This window comes from Myotis daubentonii, chromosome 14 (genome assembly GCF_963259705.1).
Source record: "Myotis daubentonii chromosome 14, mMyoDau2.1, whole genome shotgun sequence".
Lineage (NCBI taxonomy): Eukaryota > Metazoa > Chordata > Mammalia > Chiroptera > Vespertilionidae > Myotis > Myotis daubentonii.
Window position 1 is genome coordinate 41,474,786 of NC_081853.1, and position 20,784 is coordinate 41,495,569.

General features: G+C 39.5%; 1 protein-coding gene across 5 annotated transcripts in view; it reads right to left on the reverse strand.

Moving 5' to 3' along the window:
- THRB (thyroid hormone receptor beta) overlaps positions 1-20,784 on the reverse strand; it is a 283,184-nt gene that overhangs the window by 146,463 nt on the left and 115,937 nt on the right. For all 5 annotated transcript variants that reach the window (XM_059664089.1, XM_059664090.1, XM_059664087.1 and 2 more), the window contains exon 2: positions 6,760-6,831. The gene's annotated coding sequence lies outside the window, so the exon portion shown is untranslated. The remainder of the gene's footprint in view (positions 1-6,759; positions 6,832-20,784) is intronic.

Here is a 20,784-nt window from a genome sequence, read left to right on the forward strand (position 1 = left end):
TCCTGGTCTACAGCATTTCTGCCCTTTAAAATTGCAATTGTTCCCCAAGCCAAGATAGAAGCTGTTAATGACTCTGTTTTTAAAAGTTTTTAGGCTGACAACAACAACAATCATACAAGACAGCTAGCCATGCAGAGTTCAAGGACACTGAGTATGGATTCAACATTCTTCCATTTTAATGTGCATAAGAATCTTGTTAAAGTGCAGATTCTGACTTACTAGATCTAGAGATGTCCCTGATGGTCTACATTTCTACCAAACTCCCGGATGGTGTCAATGCTACTTGCCATAACCCACACTTTGAGTAAGAAAGGAGACTGTTTCTAGGATGTCTTCTATCTCCAGTAGTATATAATTCTGTGTGACCAGAAACCAATAGCTGACACAAGCAGGGCAGACACTCCTTAGCCCTTTGCTAAAATACTCCAGAAATCATAGTACCAGTTGTAGAAATGTATCTAAAGGGGGGGAATTAGAAAGTAAGTCTGAGAGTCTATCACCAAACCATTTTAGAATCTTGAGGTGGATCAAAGTTACTATCTATTACTTCTTTCAAATGTATATTTAGCTACTTAATTCATAAGATATCTTTACAAATGAGCCCCCTTCACAGCCCAGCTGGGTCTCTGATAAAGCTGGGTACAAAACACATCTAAGTTTATTCAGTAACTTGATACATAAAGTAGCTATCTTGAATCTGTAGGCAAAGAAAGATTTTGCTAAATAAATATTTGCTATTCACTTTATCTGTTCTGTGAATACAAGTGCTCCCATATAAGGTTTGCTTAACGTGGAACCTCTCTCTCTCATTCCATATCTGATAAGTATAAAAATAATTTATATTAATAGCAAAGACAATAATTCACAGAACCTTCCATCATATCGATTGTTTTTCAATTCCAAGTATGTTTGCCACCATATAGTTGATGCTGATATTAAATTCCTTTGTGCAGGTAATTTCTTTAAAAAGTAGGCTAAATAGAAATCAAAAGGAAGCTTATATATTATCTTTTTAATAAGCCTTTTAAATTGATTTTAGAGAGAGAGAAAGGGAGGATAGATAGAAACATTGGTGAGAGACATCAATTGGCTGCCTCCCGCACGCCCCCTACTGGAGATCGAGCTAACAACTCGGGCATGTGCCCTGAGAGGGAATCGAACTGGGACCTCTTGGTTCATAGGTCAATGCTCAATCGCTGAGCAACACCAGCCAGGCTATAAGAACTTTTTATGTATAATTTTTCTGTCTCTCTTGATTACAGGCAGATGAATTTTCACCATATTAACTGAGTGCTAGGCACATATTATGTGCCAAATACTTTGCTAAGTGCAGGCATTTAGGGGGTGAGAAGGTGAATAATTTCATCCTTTGGCTCAGCCAGGCTCAAGCGAGTGGGGGTAGATAGGCACTTGGCTAAGCATTTGCAACATAACATGCCTATAAAAAAAAAGATGTCTGTAAAACAGATTGCAGAACAGGGGCATTACTTGGATGGTGATGTTGGCCTCTGAGTTCTAAAGAAATGCACACTTAAAAGTCTGTATCCTTGTTAAATTTTCATCATTGATTAATTTCAACATCAACGATATATTAGTGTATCAAAAGTTTAAAGTAGAAATAAAAATCTGTTTAGATGTATTAAATCACAATACAGCAAATGTTCAGACATGAAACCACCCACTGCCTACAATAATAATAGAAACACACACAAAACCCCCTGCTAAATATTGGAAATAGGTTTTTAGGGACTATTAAACCCCTCTCTCCCTTCCTCCTTTTCCATAAAAGTCAAATTTTGTTTATTCTTCTAGTCCTGAATCAAATTCTAACCCCTTCACTGAAAGTTTCATAGGTAGTGACCGCCACCATCTCTTCATCGTCAGCTCTCATCATTTTACACCGAGACTAATTAATAGCTGCTTACTTGACGCAACCTCACCTCCATCCTATCGGTCACACCATTGCCATAGGATACTTTCTAAAATATAAAACTGGCTTAAATTACTACTTTGTTTAAAAATTTTAAATGGCTCCCTATGACTGTCAGATTAAAACGCAAACACCTAAGACAGACTTCCAGATTTCCATCTGTCTTATCCTCACTGCCTGAATTCTATACTTCATCCATAACAATCTGCCTGCAAATTATGTATCGTGCTTCTGTGTCTTGGCATATGCTACTTCCTTTGCCTGACCCCACTGCCCTTACAGTTCCTAGATCACTCCTCTTCACCTTTCCAGACCCAACCTAGGTAAGATAAAACCTTTGCTTTTAGTTTTCATATGTTTAAGTTAGTATATCACTAAGTTCAGCATGCATCAGTATCATGTGGAGGGCTTGTTAAAGTTTCCTGGGCTCCACCCCCAGAGTTTCTGGTTTAGTAGGCCTGGGAGGGGGCCAAAGGATCTGCACTTAACAAGTTCCCAGGTGATGCAGATGCTGCTGGTCCAGGGGCCACACTTTGAGAACCACTTGGCTAAAGAATTCTTCATCAAGAAAACTAGAGTTTGGTTGCTCACTTTTTCATTCATTAAACAAGTGTTTGTTATGTAAATATGTGCCAATTCCAGCACTGGAACTAGAATAGGTATTTTGCACAGAGGTATAAAGGTGGTCTCTCTGGTGGGAAGGAGGCAGGACTGCCTCCATAACTGTGCAGGTTGGACAGTGTGTAAATGGTGCCCACTGGGGTACTGCAGCTCAGCCAGACATGATAGTCCTGGAAGTCAGAGAAGCAAACCAGTGTTTACACAGCAGTGTAATATATGCCATGATACAAACATGCATAATGTTCTTTGAGCAATGAGTAGGACCTCCAAACCAGATATGAACTGGGAGCAGGGCATCAGGCAAAGCTTCCTGGAGGATGTGATACCTCTGATGAGTCTGGGAAGGTGAAGTGGTTACACTGAGAACAGTAGGATAGAGACAGGCAGGGAGAGGAAGTAGCATGTGCAAAGACACAAAAGTATGATATGTAATTTGTAAGTAGATTATTATGGCTAAAGATTTCAAGGACTCAAATCACTTTGCCTATATTTGGGCATTTGCTTAAGTAAAAAATAAAGTGCGAAATATTACACACATTCAAAGACCGTATAAAATGATATTACAGACACCCACATACCCATCGTTTAGATTTGCTTTATTTGCTTCGTGTCTCTTTATAAGAAATAAAACTTAGCAAAACACTAATTACCTCTCTCCCTATCTCTTTCCTCTCCCGCCCTTCTCTTGCCAAGCTAGCCACTAGTTTACAGTTGGCATGTGTTTTTCCCATGCATGTTTTTATGCTTTTACTGTGTAAGTGTAAGGGCAATTACTTTTTAATGAGAGACTTTGTCTAGGACGTTGCAGCAGAAATTACAATGCTTGCCTCAGCAAACTTCCTGAGAAGACACCTTGAGCAGTAGGCAGCCGATGACAACCAAACCTGCCCCCCTCCAACATTTGCAGGGAAAAAAATGGGACTCAAATTGGCTTTACAAAATGCAATCAGAGAGGGTTAAAGTGTCGGTTATTTTTCTTTCATCCTATTTTTTTAGTTGTTATGAGCCCAATAGCAACAAGGAAAACAGTTGGGAGAAGGAAAAGGAGATAAAACTCAAATTAGGGTATTCTGTCACTTATTAACAGCCATTATTAGCAGTTTAGTGGTTCAGATTTCTGATTTTAAAAACTTAATGGGAAAAAATATCAATAGATTGGGCTTCAATTATTGATGTTTCCCTCTCACTCTCATTCTTATGACTAGCAAAATGTGACTACACAGGTTGTTTTTCGTAAGAACATTTGACCTAGTAAGTAAATAAACAAAAACACACACACATACATACATACACACATACATACATTTCAAGAACTTTGGTGCCAGGAAAATCACTTGCCCCAAATCACTGAAATGGAGAAGACATACAATTTCCATCTTGGTATTTTCCATTTGGATAGGCTGACTCATAATGATCTGAAGAAACAGTTCCTTTCAAATGCGCACAGAATTGCAAAAAAAGCGAGTTTTGCAAAAAAGCAAATTCTGCAAACATTGTGTACTTTCATTTCTGCTCTTAGGCACATTAAACTGAATTGGTCATATAAAAAATCTCTTGCTAAATTGAATTTAATTTGATTAGGAAATTTGCGTGTACGTGCAGACAAAGCATGGTAATTGTGAATTTTAAAAATGTCTGGTTATTGAAAATGTTCTTTTTTATGGAAGTTTTGCCATAGCTTCATTAGGGAACTGAGTTTTTGTCAGGGTGGATCCACATTGGGAATTAAATAGGCCAAAGCCCTTGTTTGGGAAATCACTCAAGGAGTAGGCAGTTTGTCCTTTCTGAAGAAAAGTAACACAGCCTCAAAAGCTGGAACATTGGAGGAGCTTGAAATCCTTCCTGCTCTGGCTCCAAGGGACCCTCTCTTGCCATTTCCTAGCTCTGTCATTACTTCCTTTAAAAACAAATGTCTTGCTCTTCCCAGCCCCAGTTTCCTCATCAGGCTCTGGAAGGCAGAGTTGGCTGCTGGATCCTAACGTCCTGGCCTATGACCTCAACTAACCAAAATAATTACCTTCTACATTACTGTAAGACTTCTAAAACACACAAATAGAGAAAATTTAAATAGAGTTGGTTCAAAGTATTTCAGGGGGAAGAAAGTGCTTTTCAGAGGGTCAACATGCCTTATTGCAAGGGTATAGGTACACGGCCAGTCATTTGAGACTACCTGACACATGTCAAAAGCAAAACGCCCGAATCCACCTGTAGCTTATTGTACAGGTGCTATTTAGGCTTGTCTCCCAACCTCAGTCACTAGAGGTTCCATTCTGCTCGGATAAATGAGAAGGAACCTTGCATTCTATAGGTCATGGAAAAGCATTCAGGTGAGGTAGCAAAGGATAAAAGAATTATGAAGAATCTCTCAGGTATTATCAATAGCACATGTCCAAGTAATGCATGAATCAAGTACATACTTGAGATTTCCATTCCCAGAATGCCCATTATCTTCCTTCAGCCACATTACAGGGTACAAGGCCCTGAAAGATAGTCAGTCATTCCACTGGCTGGAATTCTCTGAGTATTTTTCCCTGGTTTGGGTAATTACTGAACAAAGAAAGGATTGGAAAAGCAGCTAGTCTCATATTTTCTGAAACCTTGTGTAGTGACCTTAGACCCAACATAGCATTAAGAAAATTCATCAGCATTCTCAGTATATAAGGATGTTCATCAGTATTTTCATTCCTTACTAGTAAATGCCTAGTATTTTTTTTTGTTTGTTTGGCTTTATGTTCTCTCTGTGTTTTTATACATTTCCATCACTCCAGAAAATTCCCTTGTGCCCCTTCCCAGTTAATCCATTCTTTTCACGAGGTAACCACAGTTTTGATTCTTATCACCATAGGTGAGTTGTGCCTTTCCTAAAACTACATACAAATGAATGAACACAGCAAGAACTCCTCAGTGTCTAGTGCCTCATGTTTATAGCATCTATAAAAACCACCTCTTAGTTTCCGTATCTGTCAATTGAGGGAACCGCCTGCAAGAATGGTGTGCAGGCATTCTGAGGAGTGGTAGGTTTCCGGGAAGGGGTGAGGGACCTGACAAGTCACCTAGACTGGGCATGGGTGAAGAGGAGGCCGAAGAGTGGGGTCTGCAGCACCCTTCTCATCTTCATACAAAACAGCTGTACTTTTCCATGTCTTACAAATGGGGGTTCATTGAAAGTTTTCATTTGGGAAAAGGGTTCTTTGTAAAAAAAAAAAAAAGTTAGAGAGAACCACAGGTCTAGACCATCCTCGCAGGTCCCTTTGCCCGATTATTCTATAAATTACAAATAGAGTTTGCTGATATGAGAACTGTGACTGGTCCCCTGGAGAGAAGGCTGGGAGACAGAGGCAGCCAGACAGGGGCCCCCAGGGAGGGCCTGGGCACTAAGTACTGTAATATTAGTACTAGCTACCATCAGATAGCGCCACCCCTAACTGAGGCACCTAGACAATGGGCCAGAGGCCCTGGGCCAGGGGAGGCACAAAGACAGCATTCAAAAGACCGGGCTCCCACAGCCAGCGCGCATTTCTATAGACTCCGCCAGACGCGGGCCCAGCCGGAATGCCACCTTCCAGCCAGGGAACCACTTTTTTCATGGGTAGCTTTTAAACTGCTAAAAACAATAAACACAGCAAGGGAAGTGCTGACACAACCTTAACTGCAGAGACAAACTGAAACTGTCGTTATAATAATGTAAACAAACCGGGTTCCGAATTCTAACCTTGCGTTGCAGAAGGAGCTGCTGGTTATTGGCAAACACCTGGGAATGGACAGGGAGAATTCAGAGGGCTTGTCAATCAAGACAGGGGATCCTTGCTGCACAGGTGCTTCCGTCCTACCTGACTTGCTCCAACCAACGGGTGATGTAAGTCTTAGGACTTTTTCACACACAAAAGAGAGACGGAAGAGGACTGTTGGATCTTCATGGAGCACAATTTTCCCACACAACAAATGAAAAGATGGGCTCCTTTCTCTCCCTGTCTTATCATTACTCTTATTCCCCCACGCGAATTTGTGGCATTCCTTTACTCCAATTATGCTTTTTAAAAAGCCCATTTACTGTTTTATATTTCCCTGAATACCTACAGAATTCAAAACTATGTTAAAGAACAACAGCAGCAGTGCCACCAATTAGAAGATAATTCCAACAATGCTGCAAAGTGACAAGCATAGAGATCACAACTCGGCCAACACCCGAATCAGGCCTGCTATCTGACCTTCTGATCCATGAAATCACGTGTGGAACTTGGCACCCACGCAGGACGGCCAATCGGGGGGAAACCGCAGATCTGGAAAAAAGGAAACACAAGAAAATAAATACAAGTGCTTTTTTTTTTAAGTTCCCCAACATTTGCTTAATCTGCTCTTCTTTCTATGATTAAATAGAGTCTGGTTTCAGAGCTGTCTCTGATTTTGAATAAATGCAAATAGACTTAGATAAAATCTCATTCCAAAGGGGAGATGGTTGCCGTTGGTTTCAGAGAATCCTTTAACACAGAGATTATAGTAACACATTATAGGCAGGGGACAACGCCTGTGGATCCCAAAGACCTACTTTTCTGTGGACAGGACTGAGGAGTTTTGGACTCTCAGCCTGGGAAAATGACTAAAAGACAAATGTGAATCTGAAACAATTTAGAAATGTGCTAACAAGGGTCCAGCTGGGGCTCAGATAGGTCTTAACAAATAAAAGCTTCAACTGTGCCCTGTGGTGAAACCACAGGACATGCATCCAAGCATGACGCTATGGTGCTGTCTAGACTGTGCTAAGTGCGATTATGTTGGGGACACTTCGCACAGGTATAAACAGATGAAAGAGGTGGCCAAACAAACAGTGGCATCTGCTTGTGCAGCAGACAATGTCTCCAAGTGTAGGGACAAGCGAGAAGCTGCTTTTCAACTAACTGTGGTTCCCAAATTTTTGTTGTACGCAACTTAGCAATCAGAAAAACAAGGGTCAGTAGAACAAACGTCTGGGTTCCTGCTACCTAGAATGGACCGCTGATAAAATTTTTTCACATCTGCTCTTCCCTTTTAATTAAAAAAAAAATTAAAAATAGAGCCTAGGTATAATCTCCTTGACAATTCCACTCCAAGGCCAGAACATACATCTGTTTGCATCTCTGTAGTCCACATTTAAAATATACACATACAATATGTGTACCCAGGACAATGCACAGTGTTGTGTTTTTAATTTACTTATATGAAATGAATCTATGCATATGTGTCTATCCCTCTGCATTTTTGAGTCAACGTTAGGGATGTGAGAGCTAACTGTGTGGATCTCCAGCTCATCCCTTTAGCTGCCACAGTGAATAAATATATGCTCATTGTCCTTTCGCCCAACACCCAATGTTTATGGCCCCATAAAAGCACCTATTATATCATTAAGTGATTGTTGGGTATGTGTGGGTGTGCGTATGTTTGTGTGTAGGTGTGAGTTTTCTCTGCCACTGGACTCTTGAGCTTCTCGGGATGTTGCCTTGTCTTGTTTTAACTATGGCTGTTCTGCGGGATGACTTCATGCAGAATCAACATTCAGTGTGTTAAAAGGCAAAATATATTTGTTAAAAATTGATCTGCTTATTATTAATTTCCTCCTCTTTAAAGCAACATGAAGGAAGACTTTGGGGCCATATTTATATATTTTCTTCAAAATCTCTCTCCACTGCTCTTGTCCTATATCTTCAAACTCCAAGCCATTACTATCACCTGGCTGTTTGTTGGACAATCAGGAACTCTGAGAGTAGGAGTCCAAAGATGAAGACATTTAAGACACATATTCTAAAAGCATTCTCAAAGGCTGACTTGCCAATGCCAAGAAGAAGCTTGCGTTTGTAGTTGTTGTGTTTTTATGGCACATATGAGTAAATATATACCACTACCCCTAACATTAATATTTAAAAACAAACAGTGCCTTCTGTATGAAAATAATAATGGACATTGGTTTATTTTTTTGAGGCTATAATTCTGATTTAGACTTGGAAGAATACATGTGAACCTGACTCAGGATAAACAATATAAAAATTCTCATATGATGATTAATATAATAAGCATTTTTATACATAACGTTTACTCAGCACATTTTGTGGGATGGTTTATGCAACATTCTTTCACCTAATTTCACTTAACTTAATCCTCAAAATCATCATGTGAGGTAGATATTATCGTTGTATGTTTTTATTGATTATATATATATATAGAGAGAGAGAAACATGAATTGGCTGCCTCCTGCACGCCCCCTACTGGGGATTGAGCCCGCAAGTGGGGCATGTGCCCTGACCAGTAATTGAACCAGTGATCTCTCAGTACAGGGGCTGACACTCAACCAACTGAGCCACACTGGCCAGGGCAGAGGTAGGTATTATTAATTACCCTATTTTTCATAGGAGGAAAGGAGAGGCAGAGAAAGGTTTAACATTTTGTTCAAAGTCAAACAGTGAGGAAGAGGCTAGCCAGCAATCTCATCCAGGCAGTAGGGTGTCACAGGCTTTGTTCTGAATTACTGAGAACAAATGTAGGTTGTAAAGATAAAACTGCAGAAAAGAAAACAGAAAAACAGTGTCATTGAGGTGGTTTCCAAATTTTGCTATAATACAGACAGACAGCGTCTTTCATGGTGTGCCTCAAACTAAGGACAAACCAAATTAGAGTACTCCAAGTAGACATATTCAAAGTGATTTCTTAGCGATGAAGGAAATCTGAAGTAGCAAGGTCAAGCCCCAGACCCTTCCAACCTAAACATACCCATTTTTAATTCTTCTCTTTAGAAAACAGGGAGCTCACAGCTCAAAGGAGGTGGCCCAGTTTGTATACCCAAGATTCAAAGCAAAAATGAGAATTACTTCCTGGGACAACTTTAGCTCAGAATGTGTGTTCTTTACACATTTTTAATTGGGGCACAAATATATTAACAGTGTGGTTATTTTGTACTTTCAAAAGAATCTGTTTGTACCTGATTCATATTTATATTTGGAATACATTTATTTCTGGGCATGAAAAAGTTCATTTTGTTAAGCCATCTGACCTGAGGTGAGGTTGGCACAATTTCCCAGGACTGCTCCCAATTAATGCAAATTGAAGGTTAAAGGATAAATAAAGTCCCTTTAACTTGGTTAACTAATATGTTATTTATAAATGTCTCTTTCCTTGGTCTATTTTTTTCATTCACTAACTATGTACACATGAACAGTATGGAAGAGATTAGTAAATATATAATGTATATTTTATCGCAAAGTTTTCATTTTAAAAGGATTACTATTATGGCAAAAAATAATGCCATATATTATCTATCTATCTATCTATCTATCTATCTATCTATCTATCTATCTACTATCTATTATCTATCTATTTGCACCTGTGTTATCTCAGGTCTCTTAAAATCTAATGGAGCCTGAGACAGACTGATTGCATTGCATTAATAGCCTGTATTCTTCACTCCTCCCTATACCTGTCCTTTTGTCATGTAACTTTGCAGTTCTTCTCATCAAAGAAGCTGAGTCTATTTTCCTATCCCTTTGATTCTGGTTTTGGCCATGTGACTTGCTCTGGTCAATGGAATGTTAGCAAGTCTGCTGCATGTAGATGTTTGAAAAAGTTCTTGTTATGTTTAAGTCTTTTCTTTTGCTTCTCTGTGATCGCCATGAGAACATGCCTGGCTAGCCAGTAATGGTTAAGAAACATGGAAGGGAATTTGCTCATGTCAGTGGTCTCTGCCAAGGCCATCCTAGATCAGCCTTGACCTGCCAAGCCCCATACATATGAGAGAACCCAGGCACAATGAGCAGAGCCACCTAGCTGATCTCCAGCTAACTACAGATGCATGAGTAGGCCCAGCTTGAAGTGGAAGAACCACCCAGCCAACCCTCAGACTCATGAACTTAAAAATGCCCCTGTTTCAAACTGTTGAGTTTTGAGGTAATTTGTTACTATGCCAGGTAATTCCAGGTAATACTATTGGGCACTAGATGACTGATAAAGGACCTACTTCTGGTTCACTCAAAAAAGAGATGACCACATAGAAGATGATATAAATTAGGTAGTAAAATGCAGCAAGTATCCACCAAATACCAGCTGTATCAGTCAAGAGTCAATCAGGAAAATGTAAACTGGTCTAAGTATTCAAGCAGAAGGACTATAATGAAGGCATTGATTACACAGGCCAAGAAAAAGATGGAAAGACAAATGGGAAAATGAGGCATCCAGGAACTCAGTAATTGCAGGAAATCCCTGAGCTATATGGACAAAGAATTGAAATGTTTGATATCAGAGCCCGGGAACCAGGGTCAATCAGCAAAAGCTGAAGGCTCAAAGGTCCTCCTCTGAAGTCCCAGAGGAGACACAGTTATCATCAGAGACACTGTCTGAGGCAGACAGTGTGGGGAAGAAGCGCCCTGGCTTCTCCCTTCCTTCAATCTTCCATTCCCTTCCAGGGCTTTCCAATGGCTGAAGCCAGATGGAGGCCTGGGCAGCACAACCCTCAGTGAGCAACCTCTCAGGAATACAAGGGAAGGGCAAGAAAAAAACAACACCCGAGGGGCCAACAGGCAAATACACCACCACAACGTAAAGATATTATACAGGTTTGAGAGCAACAGCCACAAAAATAATGAAAATCAGAATAGACACTGGGCTTGAAGGTTAGAAAGCAACTGTGGGAGCAAGGTGAAGTTATTGGGGAAACTGCAATATTCTAGTTTGGCTGAGAAGGCTGTGTATTTAGGAGGAAGGAGCAATGAGGCTACAAAGGTGAGAGCTTGAAAGAGTTTGAATTCTAATTCAAGCAGATTGGACTTCTGTTCTGAAGTTAACAGGAAATGAAATGGTTCTGGGCAGAGAGTGATATGATCCAAACTGCACGTTAGGAATATTACCCTGATAGAAATTTGATGGGTAGATTGGAGGGCGACAACTAGACCAGGGGTTTTAGTCAAGGGTAGACCTTGGGGAATTCCCAGTGCTCCTGGACAAACTGGCAGGAGTCTGTATAAGCATTCAGTTTTCTGAGAGATGGGACATAGCTTTCACATGGTTTTTTCAATGGAGTCCATGACCCTTGATCCCATTGTAAGCACCAGAAACAGGGAAGTGATTTAGAAAGCTCCTACAATAATTATTTTAACGAAGATGAAACATGTAACAGTGGTAATGGGAATGGAGAGGGCGATATAAACATTTATGAGGCACTAAACAAATAGGACGAATGTGAACAGAAATAAATAAGAACCAGAGATTACGAAAAGGTTTAACTCTGGGCTACATCCACTTGCTATTCCTTCCTTTCCCCCTATAAAATGGAGGAGGCAACTCATGCTTCCAAGGTACTGTAAAGATTTACAAAATTGAAAAGTTCCGAGATAAACACACGGCATTTATATCACCACTGTCCCCCTCCTCTGTTCATCACAGACATTACTAATCAGATACAACCTTTACTGATGACTCCTGAGGCCTAACACAATCTCCAAATCCTTCTCAAATAGCCCCCAGCAGCTACTGCCGTTTTCTAGAACAACTGTTTTCATTTATTGTATTAACTGCTCTTTAGTTTCATAAAGATGATGTGTCAATAAATGAATATATTTGCTGGAATGTATCATATGCTATTATGATCTTTATATTCATATTCATATACATATTTCTCACATGTGAAAATCTTACTAATATGCAATTGGGCCACTCCCTAGATCAGTGATGGCGAACCTTTTGAGCTCAGCGTGTCAGCATTTTGAAAAACCCTAACTTAACTCTGGTGCCGTGTCACATATAGAAATTTTTTGATATTTGCAACCATAGTAAAACAAAGATTTATATTTTTTTATTTTTTTTATTAAATCTTTATTGTTCAGATTATTACATTTGTTCCTCTTTTTTTTTTCCCCCATAACTCCCCTCCTCCCAGTTCCCGCCCCACCCTCCGCCCTCACTCCCCACCCACTGTCCTCATCCATAGGTGCACGATTTTTGTCCAGTCTCTTCCCACATCTCCCACACCCCTTTCCCCCCCAAGAATAGTCAGTCCATTCCCTTTCTATGTCCCTGATTCTATTATAATCAACAGTTCATTCTGTTCATCAGATTATTTATTCACTTGATTCTTAGATTCACTTGTTGATAGATGCATATTTGTTGTTCATAATTTGTATCTTTACCTTTTTCTTCCTCTTCCTCTTCTTAAAGGATACCTTTCAGCATTTCATATAATCCTGGTTTGGTGGTGATGAACTCCTTTAGCTTTTCCTTATCTGTGAAGCTCTTTATCTGACCTTCAATTCTGAATGATAGCTTTGTTGGATAAAGTAATCTTGGTTGTAGGTTCTTGGTATTCATCACTTTGAATATTTCTTGCCACTCCCTTCTGGCCTGCAAAGTTTCTGTTGAGAAATCAGCTGACAGTCGTATGGGTATTCCCTTGTAGGTAACTGGGTTTCTTTCTCTTGCTGTTTTTAAGATTCTCTCTTTATCTTTTGCTCTTGGCATTTTAATTATGATGTGTCTTGGTGTGGTCCTCTTTGGATTCCTTTTGTTTGGGGTTCTCCATGCTTCTTGGACCTGTAAGTCCATTTCTTTCACCAGGTGGGGGAAGTTTTCTGTCATTATTTCTTCAAATAGGTTTTCAATATCTTGCCCTCTCTCTCCTTCTGGTACCCCTATAATTCTGATGTTGGTACGCTTGAAGCTGTCCCAGAGGCTCCTTATACTATCCTTGCATTTTTGGATTCTTTTTTCATTTTGCTTTTCCGGTTGGATGTTTTTTGCTTCCTCGCATTTCAAATCATTGACTTGATTCTTGCGCTCCTCTGGTCTGCTGTCGGGCGTCTGTATAATATTCGTTATTTCAGTCCGTGTATGCTTAATTTCTAGTTGGTTCCCCAATATAAGATCGAGGGTCTTATTAGTTTTCTTGTAGATCGCATTAAGTTTATCGGCAGCTTCTAAACAGTTCTTGAGAGACCTTAAAAGTGTGGTTCTGAACTCTATATCTTCCATTGACAATTTTGTCCTGTTTCTTTGTCTCCGCATTTTGTTATGCTTCCTTGGTGCACCCCCTAGTGGTCTTTGTTCGCAGTCTTATAGTTAAATCTTGATTGTTGTAGCTAATTCCAGGGAGGGTTTGACCTACAGGCCAAGTGGCTATGAGAATCAGCTGTGTCAGCAGTGAGAGAACTTCTGTCCTCTAGGGAGGTGCTAATCTAGCCTTTGCCTGAGGCTATCCAGCAAATGCCTTTGTGCAGGGCTTGGGCGGGCAGGTTGCACAGGATCAACAGGGTGGGCCGGAGAGAGCAGTTATGGCGGCTCTCAGTCCTGTCCCCAGGGGCTCTGCCTGAGTCCCAGCACCCACTGCAAAGCTCGGAGAGAAAGCTGCACTCGCTCTGACCGAAGCCAGACAGTCCCGCTTCTCCCGTTTGAGTCTGGGTCCCTAAAGACTCGCCCGGATCTGGAGCTCAGAGTCTGCGACTCCCTCCCGATTGAAAACGCCAACCGCGCCCTCCGCCGCCAGCCCGCTCCGCGCACTCCGCACCTCAGAATTTGACTTCAGCACTGCGCCTCCTCTGAGTGTCCGTGTGCGTTTCTCTTTCCTCCTAGTTGTAGGACTTCCACTCAGCCAGCGTTCCTGTGGTTCTGGGTGATGTCCCTTCCGTTTTTTGGTTTCACTTTTGAAGTAGTTGTTCAAAGCAGCAAACTCCGGCGTTAACCTATGCCGCCATCTTGGTTCTCCCAAGATTTATATTTTTGATATTTATTTTATATATTTAAATGCCATTTAACAAAGAAAAATCAACCAAAAAAAATGAGTTCGCGTGTCACCTCTGACTTGCATGTCATAGGTTCGCCATCACTGACCTAGATCTTACCCAAGTTCACACATCCCCTTAATGTTAACCCAAAGCAATCAACACAGATTTGAATGAAACTGACTGGGGCAGGGGGAAATATTGCAAACATGAAAACTTATTCCATTATTGAATAATAAGGTTTTAAAATCAGCACATGTCATCACCATCAACTACTAGTGTCTTCACTGTTTGGTAAATTCTTAACTCCAATTATAGGCAAGTAGGTATGTAGTATGACCATGAGCCATCCTCTTCTCAAAGTGACCCTTGGATTGGTGTTTGAATGCCACTCTGGTGGTTTTCTAACCTTGGGGTTTTTCCATCTGATATTTGAAAAGAAGTGTCATTATCAGAGTTGCTTTCTATGTAGGACCACAATGAAGGCAGACTTAGATAAACAAATATTTTTTCTACTTAGAGTTTTGATCATCAAAAAGATAATTACTGTCCATGTCAATGTGAAGACTCCCTGTTCACATCAACCCCAACTTCCAAAGTTTGATCTGTTCAATCCCACACAAAAGAAATTTTGGAAAATTGTCTATATACAAAAATATTCCAAGAAAAAATCTCTAATATAAAAAACTCTCAACAGTAAGTAGTTGACCATAACCCACAATAAAAAGTATGTTTTAATCCATAACACATGTACCTATAATTGGATGTATGTGATTATATCTAACTAAAACAAAGTGTCATGAAGTAATATTTTATTTATGTGAGGCGCTTTGATATTTTCTATCCTATTCTATATTCGATTATATTCTATTTTAAATACTATTCCATTAAAGAAAAGTTAGTAATGACCAGCTAAATTGATTTCATTACCCACTAATAGGGCCCAACAGTCTGAAAAACACTACTGTGGCAAAATGACTAAAGTACTCTGACTGTATTCACCAATGTAAACATATCCACAAAAGACCAATCCAGAGCAACTTAGCAGGGGGAAAAAAAATCTCTTGGCTCTCTCCCTGGTATCCTGGATGAAGCCAAGGTTTGCGGAGCCAACTTTTGTACTCGGTGGTTGACAATGACTGAAAACTGAAAGGCGGAGATCAAATCCTCACTCTGCTTCTCAACACATCTCTTCCGCTGGGTAATTTATACCGTGCAAGTATCAAGCTATTCAATTTTGCTGTCATTTACTGTTCTTTTTCCAACAGCAATGGAAACACAGGATCGGTTTACTGTCTTCTCTCTCTGGTAGAATTAGATTATTCTCCCTCTTGCCCCTTTCAACAAAGATGGCATTCATCACTCCGGACAGCCACCGCCGGAGGATCTCCAAACAAAGCATGACAGAATCTGGGCGTTGAGGGTTGTCAGTCCAGATTATATACCAGAACGGACTTGGGAATGATTCTTTTGACCAAGTGAACGCAATTGGAATTGGAGCAACATAATTAACCGTAAAAACAAACAAACAAACAAGTAAACAATAAAAGGCTCTATGCCTCCAAATTCAGGGGTATCTACTAAAAGAAAGCTACTTATTTAAAAAAAGAAAAAGAAATACATTTTATCTTTCTAAAAGGAAAAAATAAACAGATGCTGCAGAGCCATTATATCAGGAGATGAGATTCTCTGGTGGCTTTCTTGCCAGTACTCCAGGACTGAAATGTTCTTCCTTACATGTGAGACTTTGACATTCATCTGCTTACTGTGCATCCTCCGTCTCCACCCCGTGAGTGAGTGCATCAGAAGCTGACATTCACCCCCTTCTTTTATTCAGCATTTCTACTTCTCAGAATACATGATTATGGCTACATACAAAACTTCAGTGACAAATATGTTCGTGTGGCATTATCTATAGTAGCAAAAGACTCAAAGGAAATAAAATTAAATCCTAAAAGTGGTAAACTTTGGGTGTTTGAGTTATTGGTGATTGAAATTTTATTCATTATATTTACCCAAATTTTTCAAATTTTCTAAAATAAAAATAAGAAAAAAGGATTAGAAATAACACATCTGCGCTTGATACCGAAACACCAGTGAATGTCCAGGTAGATTTTCACTGGGCCAAAGGATGCACAAAGGGTTTGATTATGTCCTGAGAACACTTTTCGGGAGCTCTAGCACCTAACTCAGGTTTGTCAATGGCAAAATGGGGACAATTATAATACTTAATTCGTAGAGTTGTAATGAGGATTAAATTAAGAAAATCAAGTATTAGAAAGTGCCTGGCACACGTACGCATGACATGTGTTAGCTGGTACTGTTATTATTATGTTGTCCCAGGAATTTGGAAGATATTTATCTAGTTCCCTGACGAACCCAATGCAAAGGCCCAGGAGAATATGGGTTTGTTCTAAGTGCCCCCAAAGTTATTCTCTGCATTTGGAGAATCAAATGGGGCATAAGGAAAGTTTGAGGGAAATGGATATGCTCAGTGTGTTGGTTGTGGTGATGTTTTAACATACATATGTCAAAACTTACCACGCTGTATATTTTACACTCAGTTTGTTTTATATCAGCTAGACCTCAAGAAGGCTGTTTTAAAATGAGGAAGTAGAGACTTTTTTAGACTAGCCATCCTAAGAGAATTTTCCATCAGCAGACGAACACTAAAAGAGTATTAAAGAACCTACTTTAAGACGGCAGGAGAAAAAAGGTCCGGATGGGAGCTCAGAAATACAGAAAGGAATAGTGAGAAACAAAAATGGTAAATATGCAGCAAATCTAAAGGAATATTAACTGTTTGACAATAATTGTAATGTCTTAGTTTTAAAATGTTTGTAAAATTCAAATGCAAGCAATAATAGATGATATATAAGCACTTTTTGGCAATATTTGAAAATGCCAATAAAATGGATAAACCACTAAAAAAATTACCAAAACAGGAAAAAGGTAATAGAAAGTTGAATAATCCTATTTCCATTAAAGAAATCGACTTTGTACTTAAAAATTTCCTCACAAAATATCCTCATTTTAAACTGTTTCATTGGTGAATTTTCCCAAACACTTAACGGAACAGCACATCAATCCTACATAGTTCATTCAGAATATAAAATAAGGTAGATCTTGTCTCATTATATAAAACTAAGTTGATGAGGCCAGCACAACCTTGAGGCCATAACTAAACAAGAATATTACAAGAAAAGAAAATAACAAGCTAACATCTCTTATGATTTTAGGAGAAAAATACTAAAAAACATCAACAAACTGAATCCTGAGATATTTTTAAAAGGATAACAAGAGCAAGAGGGATTTATTCTAGAAATAGGAGGTTGGAAAAATATTGGAAAAATCAATCAATGTAAAGCACCCTATTAACAAGAAAATAGAGAAAAAAATATGATTATTTCAGTGGATGCAGAAAAAGCGTTTATATAAAAACATTTACGTCATTTAAATCTATTTATGATGAAAACTCCTGCAAACTGGGATGGAAAGAAAATGTTCCCAATCTGATAAAACCCTATAACAAAGAACATCTTAGTGAAAGATGACTATTGAAACCTTTGCCCTTGGACTAGGAAAAATTTAAGGATACCTTCTTTAACCAAAATTTGTGCATTCCTGTAGGTCAGTGGTTTACACATTTTCACTTACTATGACCACAGTAAAAAATACACTTTATATAGTGATTCAATACACATACACATAAACCTAAAACAATGCCCTTACTTTGAGCAATGCTCTCTAATATTTCCTGTTTTGTTCTGTTCTAGCCTTCACATATCCCATTCCGTTAAAAATGGTGGTCACTCACCAAGATGGTTTAATGTGTTGTGACTTAGTTTAAAAAACGTGTTCTAACGCAAGATTCTTGGAAGATATTAGGCACTCAATAAAAAGTGATTGAATGAATAATGGTATACATTTTGCATATCAATCTAATCTCCAGTTCCCTATTAGTGTCTGTCCTTGTTTTCCTCTACCCTCTTCTTTTTCCTTTTTAAATTTACGTGAACTTATTATCATGTATGTATCTTTATAAGTTGCCACAATTTTTCCCAGAGCAAGTCCTTAAAAAAACAGCTTTCAAAGTCACATAGTAAAGAGAGAAAAGGTCCTCCCAAGGCACTGGGTGGCACTTCCCTAGGAATAAGAAGCTCAATGCCTATAAGAGAGACACTTCCTGCCCCTCCACTGTAACGATGTCTCCGGCACAGGAGAGTAGATGGCGACTGTGACGAAGGGACCGGAGCTCACCTCTAACCTTTCAGGGAACCATATACACTCTTGCTTTCCATGACGTTCTCTTGCATTTCTGACAGCTGGGAGAGAGTGAGCCCGCTCGTTCTGAGAAACACAAAGCCACTTTTTGAAAGAGGAACAAAAGGGTCCCGCAGCTGACAATGAAGAATGGTGTGAGCATCTATGTGCGCCGCTGTGATAAAGGACTTCACGGTCTTGAGTTTCCGTTATCTCTCTTTTCAGGGTGTAAAGTCTTTCTCAGGTCATTGAAATTGTGTGTCTACAGCAGAGCGAGCAAACATGTGGGAAGGAACCTTATCTTTCTAACACAGGGACACATTTCACCTCCGTAAAACTTTCATTTTAAAACATTCTGCCTGGTCCTATGGAACAAAACTTTGGCCACAAAAGGGTCTTGAAGCACTGTGGGCAAGTTGCCATCCTGGCTTATCTTCCCAAAGAAAGAAAAGCCTGTTTTGGGCCGAGCACGGTGGTCCGACTTGGTAAAGTGGTCCTTGTGAGGGAAGACAAGGTTGTGGGCCAAAGAGGGATGTGAAAGTGACTGATCATTCCTTTAGCAAAAAGGGGTCATCAGTGAGGAGGGATTTAACAGGGCTGAAATGAATCACTTCTTCCCTAGAAAAGGGATCTGAGGCTTTGATTCTGCTTCAGTTCCAAGTGAGCAAGGATGCTCCCAAGGAAATCACCAAAAATGCAAACCAAGATTTACATGCACCGATGCCTACAGAAGTATTTGCTTTAGTATGAAATCAGAAGCAGCCTGTAAGTTCCACACTGGGGGTGGGGGTGGGGTGGGGGTGGGGGGAGGGAATGCTTAAGAAAAAGCAATGGTTCAGCCATTAAAACAAAAAATTACAAATTCACAATGTGAGAAATAACCACAATCAAATGTTAAATGTAAAAAGAAGATGAAAAACTATACATGCAAAATACGAACTTAACCATTTTTACACACACACCATATGCACAGAAAAGGATTTGGAAGAAACACTCCAAAATCCTAAGAGGAGCTCCAATCACTGGCTAGTGAAATTAAGAATGAATATTAAATGCATGTCCCCCCACCCCCACCCAAATTTTCACTATAGGCATCGATTTACAACTAGATAAATAAAAGCCATTGTAAAAAATATAATAATGCACTTATTTATACATTCTAGTTTGTTCATTAATTGATTTATAAATATGTGAAAAAAAGAAAAAAAAATAAATATGTGGAAACTTTGTTCATTTTCTCTTTAAAGATAACTTCAGGAATTAAATTCCTAACAACACAGAGAATAGGAACACGGCCTATCAGAGTCTCATGCAAAGTAAAAGTAAAATGTGAGTTCTTACCCCTCTGGACATATTTACATGAAAGAAGACCAATTTAAAAAGGAAATTTTTTTTATATCTTCTCATGCAGGTTGTGTGGACTGAGTTAAAATTGTACTGTATAGCTCAGTCGGTGTGGCTCCGTTGAGTGTCAACATATAAACCAGGAGATCATGGTTTGATTCCTGGTCAGAGCACATGCCCGGGCCGTGGGCTCAATCCTTAGTGTGGGGCATGCAGGAGGCAGCTGATCAATGATTCCCTCTCATCATTAATATCTTTATCTCTCTCTCCCTCTCCGAAATCAATTAAATTTTTTAAAAAATTGTACTTTATAAATAACATGAAAGGTTTAGATGGCCCAGTTGAAAGTCCACACAGTGAATATAAATGTCACAACACTAATAAATTCCCTTTGTAAAACTCCCTAGTCCTACAGTAACTAATGTTACCCAGCTGGCCAAGGCCGAAGTGAGCACTAGAGTCCACTCTACAGCTATTTGGAAAGGAAATGAAGGCAGTCCAGAGAAATGAGGCTGCCACGGTAAGCCAGGACCAGAGGATAGTCGTAATTGATTTAACAGGCACACCAGCACGCAGGCTAGAGTATCTTCATTTTTCATGTGGGTTCTAGTTACTTTGTCACTTCCCTGACCCGTGCTGGCCAGTAAGTAGGGTGTACCACCGAAGGCTCACTGTTGCACTGGCAGATGCAAGAAGGAAAAAGACAGGTTAATCTGTTCCATCATTTATTTCTGACAGATAATTCTATACGGTAAAAAAAGACATGAAAAGAAAAACTCCTATAAAACCATGTTACTAGCAAGCCACTTCATCAATTAAGAAGTGTTTTTTTTTGTTTATTTGTTTTAATTGAAATAAAACAAAATCTAATAAGGCAAGTCCATCTGGCAAATTGTAAAT